Genomic DNA, 12,020 nt, shown 5'->3' with positions numbered 1-12,020 from the left:
ACCCTAAAAAAAAAAAAAAAAAAAAAAGGAACATCAGCTCTGGAAAGGGTCCAATCAAGCCCTCCCAGAAAGCCAGCATGAGGCTGGCGCTGGGAAGCCCACATGTATGCTACTAACCACACCCCTCAGTGAAAGGGAAGCATAATTAGAGAGCAAGACCCACAGACAAAACTTGAGTGCTGCTTCCAAAATGGAAAGCTCTGTCTGAAGCTACAGAGTCCAACTCTTTCGCACAACCCCCATTTCCTGCAGGCCTCGATGTCTGCAAAGACTTTGAGGCAAAGAGGCTACACATGGGCATGGCAGTCCCCTCCAGTCATAGACGCTTGGATGATGGGAGACACGAGGTGGCACTGTTGTGGACCTGTGCTGAGCAGCTCCTGAGCTATGAAACAGACCAGGATGTTCCAAACCTGGTGATGTGCATCGCCAGGACTTATTTACCTGGCTCTGCAGATAAAAATAATCAAGATAAGCTATGCTGCCATGCTTAATAGAAGGTGTCTGAAAAATCCTGCTGAAATATCCTGTTGTCTTTTCTTGAAAACAAAACATTATTAAAATACATCTGTGCCTACCATGTATATATTCACATGACTGCTGCCATGATAAAGTAGCCGAAGTGCAAAGAAGGTAGCCTGCGAAGCTCAAAATATTTACCATCTGTCCTTGACAAACACCCCCCTCGCCCTTCCTCCAAAGTATCAAAAGAGTTCTTTAGTCACCCAAACGGCAGCAACTCCAGCATCCTCTCCCGTTTTCTGCAGACCACGTTAGGAGCAATGACACAGGGGCCTCTACCTTTGGAGATAGAAGAAAGAACAGCCACTGTCACCTTCCTTCTTCTGACCTCACAGTGGCTGTTCTTCCACGTGTCCCCTTCCTTCTTCTGACCTCACTCAAGGCAAAACAGGGTATCTCTGGGTGGCCATCGCTGAAACTTCCACTAAACGTGTTTACAGGCAGGAAACTACTTCTACACCTCTGTGACTCGTTGCCCACCCCTACTGACGCAGAAAGGAAAACCCCACACGTATTAGAAAAGAAAGAAGGTATCAGCTCCATGGTCTCCGCAGCTGCTTTACCATGGAGAAAAGACAGAGCAACTACACAGCAGGAGAAATGACAGAGAAAACCAGGGAATTAAACAGAAAATCACAGGGGCAGGCGATGAAAGCAAAGCAACAGCTGAGTCTTTCAAAGGACCGATAGGAAAGATGGCTTCGACCAGGCTAATGGAGACGGAAAAGCACAGGCAAAGCACAAAGACCAGGAGGAGGAATGCGGTGTCAGTGTAATTCCTAAAGACATTAAAAAGCGAGTCAGTGCACACACGATTCTACCCTAGATAAGGTGAACAAATTGCTCAGAGAGTACCAACTGCTGCAAGCAGCTGGAGAGTGAACACTGGACTGGTCCTGTGCTTAGTTTTTAAATCTGTTAGAACCATCCCATCAAAAATTAAAAACACCCCCAACAAAACTTTTATATACACTCTTCCAGAAATTGGGAGGGAACAGTTCTCAAGCTGTCTTACCCTGCCACGGAAATCAAACAGGGATACCACAAGAAAGCTGGATCAGTACACTTCCCAAATACACCCTCAACGAAGTAGTGGTGAGCTGAATCCAGCCCATAGAAGTACTGACACACCAAGTGACGTTCATTCCCAGAACACAAGCTGGTTCAAACATTGGCAAGTCAACTAATGGCAGACTAACAACAAAGCCAGGACTCAAAGAAACCATGACTGGGCAAAGGGTGACCTAAAGGACAAATCTAACTGAAGCCCATTTTTAACTGAAGAGTACTGAACACAATTCTACCCACTTGCTTATTTATTGTTTTCTCACAATAGTGGCTGGATTGAGTCACTATAAGAGAGCTACAGGACTTGAGTAAGGAGTTGTGCTGGAACCTTACAGACCACAAAAAGTCTAGCATATTTACTATGTGGCTACTATGGCTTGTTCATTTCCACAACACACTGGCAGCAAATATAGGGGAGCGGGGAACTGCCCTCACACCATCCAAGTCTCTGAGACTCCAGACACGAGCTGGGGATCCTGCCCCTCAGTTCAGATCTGATCCCATTTACCTCTGCTTACAGATTCGTTCCCCATGGTCAGATGCCAGTCAAGTCCAGGGCCTGCCGTAATTCTGACTGGTCAGCTATTTAAAAGCAAAACAAAATATACTTCCTCCTTAGGCTCATTAATTTGCTACAACTGCTCTAAGAATTCGGGAACACTGTTTACTGACATGTGCAGACTTATTGTGAAGGACACAACCCAGGAATGGCCTCCTGGATTAGAGACGCGGGACGGCTATGTAAGAAGGAACCTGGAGCCTGCGTGCTTCTCCAGGCACACCACCACCACCACGTCAGGATCTGTTCAGGCCCCACAATTTGGAAGCTTTTATGGGGGCTCCACTTCACACAATGATTGATTAAAATATCTCCCTTGCCATTGGCAATTAGCTAAACTGTTAGTATTTCTCTCCTCGCTAAATCTTTTATTTACAGAATTGGTTCAGCTGACTCTCTGCTCTCAGCCTGAATCTATGCAAAGGTGAAAGTACAGTTGGGACTTCTTTTGAATAACTACCCCTGCTACAGACGCTGGTCTAACCACTCCACTCAGGAATACTGTAGGTTTTCTCTGCCAAAACGGGAGGTAAAGACAAAATACATATTTCTTAAGTATCTCAAGATCACACTGGTCCTTTGCAGAGAGCTTTGCCAACTCCCAGAATAAAGGAAAGCAATATATGACATTTTCAACAGACCCCAAAGAAAAAAATACTTGAAAAAATGTTCATTTATGATTTTTTTAAAAAATTAACCTTAACAGTATAAAAACAGAATCAAACATCTTCATCCTTATAAAGGGCATGAACGAAAGTCTCACCGCTAATACAATACAGAATCACGTAAGGCTAGATGCCTGGCCCCAGGGATGAAAGATAAGGCAGTGAGGAATTTGTGTCTCCATCACTTATCCTTAACATAAGAACGCAGAGCCTAACACATAAACCCGGAGCAATCACTGAGAGTCAAGTGACAGGGTTAGAAGAAATAAAATTGTTCTTCTCAAAGATGACATTATTATCTGCAATGAAAATCTCTTAGAATTTACAAATAAAGTATAGCTAATAGACTTAAATGTCACATAGCCTGGCAGTGGTGGCGCACACTTTTAATCCCAGCACTCAGGAGGCAGAAAAGCAGGTGGATCTCTGAGTTTGAGGCCTGCCTGGTCTACAGAGCGAGTTCCAAGACACCCAGGGCTATACAGAAAAACCCTGTCTTGAAAAACCAAAAGAGAAAAGAGAAAAAAGAAAAGAAAGAAAGAGAGAGCAAGTAGGTAGTCGGTTAGTCATATAATACAAGATCAATTACAAAAAAAAATAATAATCAACTCACAAAAGAATACCCAGAGAAACATTTTAGAGGCGGAGAAGTAAGTAAAGCCTTAAGCTTGGTTCTATACCTTAGGCTCAAAGGCGATGCAAATTAAACATTTTTGGTCAGATAACTGTAATTAGGTACCATTTATAGTAGATCCCCGAATACTATCTCTCTCTCTCTCTCTCTCTCTCTCTGTATGTATGTATGTATGTATGTATGTATGTATGTATGTATTTGCCAGAGAGAGAGAGAGAGAGAGAGACTCGTTCTTAAAGGCTAACCTTAATCTACACAATGCCCAGAGGCCTGCCTCTAAGTGTAGTTGCAAGAGTATGAACAGATCTTGTCTCAGAAAGATAAAACAAACAAAATCAACCCATCAATCAGACAAACAACAACAACAAAACTTACAGCAGGATTTTAATGTAGACACCCACATGATAGTCCTAAAATTTATCCGAACAGCAAAAGCTCTAGAATGGCTGAACAACTCTGAGAAGGGAGTAAGTTGATTCAACTTCTTGATTTTAAAGGATCTAATAAAGATACAAAGGCCTCGATACTGTATCACTGCTAAGATAAACACACAAAGCAGTGGGAAACACTCAGCTGACATCCCCATACACATGCTCCATTAATTTTCAACAAAAGGACAACAGGGAGGGGTAGTTTTTCACTACAGTAGACAACTAGACATTCCTGTTGAGAAAAGAACCTCTATGTCTTGAAACGAGTATAACAGCTGACTCAAAAACCAAACCACATCAAACTTAAATGTAAAACCTGGAACTTGTTAGGGGATAGTTTTGCTCCCTGTGTATTCAGATGCTGATTTTAGTACCGTGAGATCTGGGTGCAGTCTGGATTTTGTTATTGTCATTACTAGGAAGCATTTTTTGACTCATTATTTTTTTTTTCTTATTGGTCAATAAAGAGCAGATTCAGCCATTAGCTGGGCAGGAGAGGAGAAGGCAGCACTTCTGCATCCAGAAAGAGAAAGAGAGAGGCTCAGGTGAGAGAGAAGAGACACCATAAATAGTTCACCATGAGGCATTGGCAATGAGCAGGTCGCCAGGGGAGCTGCCACGAGGACACTGACAGAGCAGGAACAGCCAGGGCCAGGCTAGTTGGCAAGCAATGGGGCACATAGCTGGGTAGTAGGGAGCCCAACCAGATTAAGTTAGGATTAGAATAGATTAGGCTCTGTCTTCTCACCTGCCAAGGGGTAAGGCCAGGCCTCACTTCACTTCGGCCACAGCTACACAAGAACTCAGCCATACCCTCTGTTAGTGCAGACTGTACCTTCTCAGACCAGGAGCTAGAATAAACCCATCCTTCTTTAATATGATTTTTTTCCAGGTATTTTATCACAATAAGAAAATAACGTAAGTACTAATGATTGATTTTTCCAAAGTCCTTGGTTAAATTTCAGGACATCAACTTTTAGCAATATCATTTGCTTATTTATAGAAAAACCAAACCCACGAATGTGGAACTTCTACATCCAGAAAGAGAAAGGGGCTCAGGTGTGAGAGAAGAAGAAGAAATGTAGGGAAATTGCAGCATCTTTCAGTGTCTCAGAGAGTGGTTCTATTCATCCCAAAGAAGGAAAGGTGTCAAAAATCTGAGGCTTAAACACCACTGGGCAAAGAAAGCAAAAACAATAGTTTTATCTCACTTGAGACATAGATGCAAAGACCCAACCACACAGTCAGAGACAACATGCCCTAAAAACAAACAAAAACAGCAACAAATCTAAATCTTAGCCCAGCGTCTGTCTTGAAACAAGGATTGACCAACATTCAGAACTCATGAACCCTGATTGCAAAAAACCAGCATTATATCTCAAAATCATGTGAAACTAACATAGTTCGGAAGGATCTTTCATTTTAGTTGTACCAATGATGAAGAAACGAGTATGCAAGTCTATGAACAAAATGCTTGGCCACTGTCAAATGTGTACATCAGAGGAGATGCTTATGTCCTGGGAAACTAACTATGCAAGGCTACCTACCGCACAGCTTCTATCCCTACCCCATTCCCTCCCTCCCTCCTTTCCTCCTCCCTTTCCTCCCTCCCTTCTTTCTTTTTACCTAGCCAGAGTTGGTTTGCTAATTCTGAAGATTTATTGCTAATTCACAAAACAAAGAAACAACGACATCATGAAAAAAAATCCACTCAGGATTGAGCCCCATCTTTGGCTGCTCTCAGAACCATCCGGGGAGCTTTGTGCAGAAAACAAAAACAAAAACAGAAACCAAAACAAGACAAACATCAGAGAGTCCCTGGACCCACTGAGCCAGCTGGACTAGAAGGGAAACATTATTTTACAGCTCTGGAACCCTGCTGTAAGGAATAAACACCACTACACCCTTCCCCAGCAGATTTTCCAAAGTTGTTATAAATTTTCACCATGAAAAAAAATCAAATAAAATGTTAAAGCATTCCATAATACTGCATGACTTGTCACCTTAAATTCTGCAAGAACAGATTGCTCCAGATGCTGAAGCCGAGGTCAAAGGCAGCCTCCATTGGGGTCAAGAAATAGAAACTCAACTCATTGCTTGAACAACCAGGCAAAAAGATAGAAGAATTAAACTGGCAAAAAGACACATGGAGAATGTTCCAGAAGAGAATGCACTAGAGAGACTTGGAAGTATTCACTAGGTGAAGGCTGTTGTGGGACAAAGCAGTGTACTTGGAGAGACACGGGGGTGGGTGGGGCTGGGGGGGTTGTTTCTGAATTTCTAGGTGAGATTATTCCAAGGGACCAGAGCTAGCAGAGGTTTCTGAAGATGGGGTGGCATGGTCAGACTGTGCTTTAAGATTCACAAAGCAGCAGAGGCTGGAAAGATGCCTCGGGCATTAAGAATACTGGCTGCTCTTTCAGAGGATCTGACTTCAATCCCAGCACACACTTAGCGGCTAACAACAATCTCTAACTCCAGTTCTGGAAATCCAATGCCCTCTTCTGGCCTCCGTGGGCACAGCATGCATTCTATATATATAGACACATGGAGACAAAACACCCATACCCATCAAAGCTAAATAACAATTTAAAATAAAGCAAATAAGAAAGGGTGACTTTTAAGGACTCTACGGCTCCAACTAGAAGAGACAATAGGGCCAGTCTGTGCCCATTCCTCTGGTTTAGGAGAAGACATTGGTCATCCCAGCCTATCACCGTCTTCTATCAGCACAGATGGGAGATTAAAACTGTAGGTGATTCAGTTCACCACAGTGCTTCTTATGCCTCCTTGCTCCTGCAAGCTCATATGGGCATGTCTCCATTAGTCCAGTGTGCAGCAGTTTAGAGCAACAAACGAAGCATGAGAAGAGAGAACAGAGCACCCAGAAACCACCAGACTTCCATGGGACCGAGCCTTTGCTGAAGCCATAGAATTCCCTCTCATTATTTTCAATTCAGCATAAAATTGAATTCACGCCTGGAATACTCTGGGCAGAAAGAAAACAAGCCCAGAAATGAAAATCATTTAGGAAATAAATCTCAGGAGAAGCAGACAGGCATGGCTGGGGGAACAGCACAGGGTCAAAGGTGTCTCGCCAGGTGCCAGCTGAGAAGGGGCTGAGCCCTTTCAGACATGGAGCCAAGAGTTCCTGGCCCTCTCTCCCAGCACACATCCCCCTGCTCTCTTCCTGTGTCTGAGGCCTTCCCCACCACGGCAGGCCCTGAGCTTCTTGCTGCTTTACACACTTTTAAGTTCTGCATTGTTCCTGTTTTCTTTTTACTTCGCTCATGGCAACTGTGTCCTCATACAGACCCAAGTCTAGAAGGGCTAAGACCCTTGGCTTTATGCTCATCCACACAACGTAGTGGAGAGTAGGTAGCTAATTATGTTTGCTGGCTCATTTATAGTTATTCCATGGGCATGATGAATGCTGTGATTCAGTAGGTTATAATAATGATTTCCCTATTTTCCTATTTGCTTTATATTGAATGTCTCTATTGTTGGAAACCATTACTTTATACAGTGTTGTTCTCTAAATTCCACTAGCTTTGCAGAAAGGACAGAAGGTGAGGGGGTTTGTTGTTGTCTAAGCATGTATGTATGGATGAACACGAGCTGGCATGCGTGCATATATGTGGAAGCTAAAAGTCAACTCTAGGTGTCTCTTCTCAGGAGCCATCTATCTGCCTTGTTATTTTGAGATAGAAAGTCTCACAGACCTGAAGATCACCTAGTAGGTGGCTGGCTACTAGACAGGCTGGCCATGAACCATAGGGATTGCCAGCCTCTGCCTTCCCAGGGCTGAGATTATGGGCCTGTGCCACCAAGGCTGTTTTTTTTTTTTTTTTTTTTTTTTTTTTTTTTTTTTTTTTAATGGCTTCTGGAAATGAAACGCAAGTTTTCACACTTGGGAGGCAAGCACTTCACTGACTGAATTACTACAGCCCTGGCAATTTAATTTTTGAAACTTCCCTTTCATGGTCAAATAAAGACACTACTGTTCCCCGAGAACACCCAGCCAGTAAACAGAACAGGACAGATCTGAACGTATGGTTAAAGTTCAAAATTCACCTGCCTCCTGCCAGTTTTCTGAAGAACTACCTGTACTTTAACAACAACAACAAAAAAAAAATCATTAATTTCTGGAAACAAAAGGTATACACACAGCTGCATTTTTTTAAAACCTCAATATGTGCCCAAATTACCAGTGTTCCCTGACGAATATGAGAAGTAATTTATAAGGCCCTGGCTTAACAAATTAACATTAGATCTGAGGGCTCAGAGCTAGGGGGAAAATCAAGCTGCAGATCTGAAAGAAAGGAAATCCTCTCCTCATCCCCTCTCCTTTGTCCTGGGGGCTTTGGGTCTCCAGAGGGCTGTGCACTCAAGACCCAGGAGGGAGGAGCAGAGCTGCAGAGCCCAGGGTGGGCAGAATGGGAGGGAGGGGCACAGAACTACCAGGAGTGGGGGAGGGGACAGCACTGGGAAATTCGAGAAGCTGGATCTACACAGAAATTCCCAGAGCTCCCTAGTGGGGTTCCCATTGTGAGCATTCGCCCTCAGACACCCAGGGACAGTGAGCAGGAGGACACTGAAAAGAAGATCCCAGGGAGCGGCTGAAAAGTCAGCCTCCCTCAGTCCCTGAGCTGCAAGCAGCAATTCCTGCTGACCCGGCCTGTGCCCCAGCCCCGCCTGTCATGCCACAACGCGACAGCCTGGCATCTGAGGTGCAGGTACCAAGGCAGAAAGGATGACCTCCTGGCCTGTGGTGACAAACCAGGTCCAACAGCCTGTTTTACTGCATGTAAGAGCAGCGCTTACTCACCCTGTGGGCTCTACCTGGAGGAAGAGGTTGGCAGCTAAAATTCAAATCGGAATAATGAGAGGCACCTGCAAAATGGGAGATGTGGGAAATATGTGACAGACAGGCAGGTTGCTGCCTGGCACCTCAGGACTCCTGTAGGACAGGAGCTGAGAGAGCAAAGGGAAAGGAAAGATGTCACATGACACCGGGGCTCACTGCAGTGACATTGCTGACTTCAGATTGGATGACTGCTTGATAATTCTTTGGTTCTGAGCCCCCATGACAACCAGTTGATCCTACTGGGACCCAAGCATCCATGTGTGTAAGTCTTCCATGCAAATGGGTCCCACCTCTTGGCTTCTGTGCATACCCCTTGTTGGCCAGAGGTGGAGGGCAGGGAATGGCTCAACAGATTGTGTGTGTGCATATGTGTATATATGCACACATTATATGTATCTACTAATAATTCATGAGAAAAGAGGCCATGGATTTAAAGGAGAGAAAAATGGAGAATATTCAGAGAGAGCAGAGGGAAAGGGGAAATGTAATTATAATCTCAAAACATTTTAATTGCTCTATACTGAATGTCTCTATTGTTGGAAAAACATTACTTTATACAGTGTTGTTCTCTAAATTCCACTAACTTTGCAGAAAGGACAGAAGGTGAGGGGGTTTGTTGTTGTTTATTTGTTTGTCTGGGTGGTTTGTTTTGTTTTAGCAAGGTCTCTCTATGTAGTTCTGGCTGTCCTAAGACTTGCTATGTTGACCAGGCTAGCCTCTGAACTCACAGGGAGCCTCCTGCCTCTGCCTCCTGAGTGCTAGGATTAAAAGCATGCGCCACCACTGCCCGACCAACAGGAGGCGTTTATGAACGAATAATGTGTGTGCACTGCAAAACATTTTTCTCAGAGACTAAATGAGACTCCTACCTTGACTGCAATGCTTCATTCTTAAATCCCTACTGTGTGAATCTCTTTAACAAAGAAACAACAAACCAACTAGGTACCTTTCACAGGGGAAAAAAATGGGACTAAATAAAGATGTGTATCATTCATCTTATACATCAAAGGGGAAAAAAAACAAGGGGTGTTTCTTGAGAGGGAGTCTTTGGTGTTCCCAGAGAATGCACTGAAGAGACTTACCAGTCAGGACCAACACTCTTCTTCTACCAAGTACCTTGCAAAGGCCTGTGACCTGTGACCTGTGACCTGTGACCCGTGACCTGTGACTCCTTACACCTGACCAGACAAGCCTTCTTTGAAGATTCCTCCCTGCTCTGTAGTGACTACAGCTGTCTGTCTACTATGTTCCAGGTAGGCCTACCTGGTCTTACGGGTTAGGTCAGCAATATCCCAAAGTCCTGATTTCATACATGTTCTCTGAGATCCAGTGCCTGGGAAACAGCTTCTGGTGGAAGGGGTCAGGAATCTCACACACAGAACCTACTCTGAGGATCTGAGCTCTGTCATGAGCACTGTCCAAATGTACCCTTACCTCTACCCCAGCTACCCTCTTCCTCCACTGGCCAATCATAGTGCCACCCTAGTACCTCTTCTCTTTCACACACACACACACACACACACACACACAAGACGAGTGTCTAGTGCAGACCTGTAGCATAGTAGGGTGTTTCTGCAAGCTGTATGATCCCTTCATCTTGATACAAAGGCTCCCGTGCATGTCCCCAGAGTACAACCATTCTCCCACTCAGAACCAAGTATTCAAGAAAGCTCCTTCTAGCCTTAGCTTAGGTTCTTGGACCCTGAGGGTGGGAACCCTGGGTCAATCTTACTCTGGACACAGGCAGGACCATTTGACTAATCTAGGGGACAGAAGGCATCACCCTTCACAGAAGGTATCACCCTTCACAGCTCTTTCTGGGCCAGAACAGAGAAGGCAAAGACAGGAAAGACAGTGGAAAAGGTCAAGAATCTGACAGACAAGAAAAGGGTGGCCGGGGGAAGAAAAGGGAAGGTTTTAGGAACACTGGTAACAGCAACGCCACATTTCCCCCTAGAGACTGATGTGTGGATACCTAAAGCTTTAGAGTAGAGTTGTGCATTTTAACAACAAGCAAAGATTCTTCCCGGGCAAGGAAGGGCACCACACCACATCTTCTGGGAGGAGAAAGAGACTCTCAAGCAGGCTCTGGAGAGCTGAGGTAGGAGGAGGGGCTGCGGGAGAAGGGGAAATTCATATACCCCATTCTTTGCACTTGAGAAAAGAGATGGTGAGCCAGCCAGCCCCATGTCCACTACCTGGGTGCACCCTCACCCCAACACAGCTCCCTGAAAGCACAATAGCTAATTGTATTCCTTTCAGACCCCAATGGAGAGGGACCTTTCTTTTATCATACAGCTAAATATTCCCACCTCAATTTCATTTTTAAAAGCCCGGACATTCTCCTCAACAGTGTCTTCCCATCTGCCGTGCCAGTCTTAGAAACTCAGTTCTTTGGGTTTTGAAGAGTTTCAGACCCCTAAGATCCAGAAGAGCATACTATCTAAGCTACTCCTGGTGATCAGTCTATTCCAAACTTCTCTAAAGCAGGCATCTCTAACAAAGTCCCTCAGGAAAGCGCCCCGGCTAACCCGAAGCAAGTCGAAGCGCGGTGGTCTCTGTGGAGTGCAAGAGAGCGAACCGTCCACATCCCAGCATCACACTGGTGGTGGAGGACTTGGCGGTACAAGCCCTCTGCAAAGACTGGGAAGGGGAGGAGTCATCCTTTTAAAGCTAGTGTCCCCTCACACCCAACTCTTGCCGCCCCTAGGAGCCATTCTCACCGGGAACAGGGTGACCGTGGCAGGACAAAAGCGCGGGCAGGCTCACTCACCAGCGCGGCGACGCGCAGCCGCAGGCGTCGGGCTCCGCGGCCGGTCGGACGGGCGCCTCGGGAGCTGGAGCGGCTGCGAGCGCCGATGTGGCGACCCTACGCGGCGGCGAGCAGCGAGCAGGCGGGAGCGGACCGAGCCGGCGGGCGGCAGCGCGGCTCTCTGGACTGGGAAAGCTCTAGGCGCAGCAACTTCCACGCGCTTATTTGCATGTCATTTGCATGAAGCTCCAGGAATGGACTTGCCACCCAGCCGCCACGCCCACTCCCGCCTGGGACTCCAGCGTCCGACCTGATCCAGACTGTCCGGTCCTTCCCAGGTCCGCGCCACAAAAAACAGGTGTTCCTGGTTTTTGAATTTTACTTTTTGCATCTCTTAGAAGAACTCTCACTACAGGCAAAAGAGCATCACTCATTGGAAAATTAATTTTCTTTCTCATTGATAACAGCTGTTAACAGCACCAGACCAATCAACACACACAAACACACACACACACACACACA

General features: G+C 45.4%; 1 protein-coding gene across 3 annotated transcripts in view; it reads right to left on the bottom strand.

Annotated features, from left to right (window-relative positions):
* Mylk (myosin light chain kinase) overlaps positions 1-11,651 on the bottom strand; it is a 253,275-nt gene extending 241,624 nt beyond the window's left edge. Inside the window, exon 1 of one of the 3 annotated variants that reach the window (XM_029470833.1) lies at positions 11,520-11,651. The gene's annotated coding sequence lies outside the window, so the exon portion shown is untranslated. Of the gene's footprint in view, positions 1-725; positions 797-11,469; positions 11,488-11,519 lie in introns of those variants that run through there. The other 2 variants (XM_029470834.1, XM_029470835.1) reach the window with 2 other exon arrangements.
* Between the last annotated feature and the right edge of the window lie 369 nt (positions 11,652-12,020).

Source organism: Mus caroli, chromosome 16 (assembly GCF_900094665.2).
Source record: "Mus caroli chromosome 16, CAROLI_EIJ_v1.1, whole genome shotgun sequence".
Taxonomy (NCBI): domain Eukaryota; kingdom Metazoa; phylum Chordata; class Mammalia; order Rodentia; family Muridae; genus Mus; species Mus caroli.
Note: the sequence above shows the minus strand (reverse complement) of the source record. Positions and strands in the feature narration are given on the sequence as shown.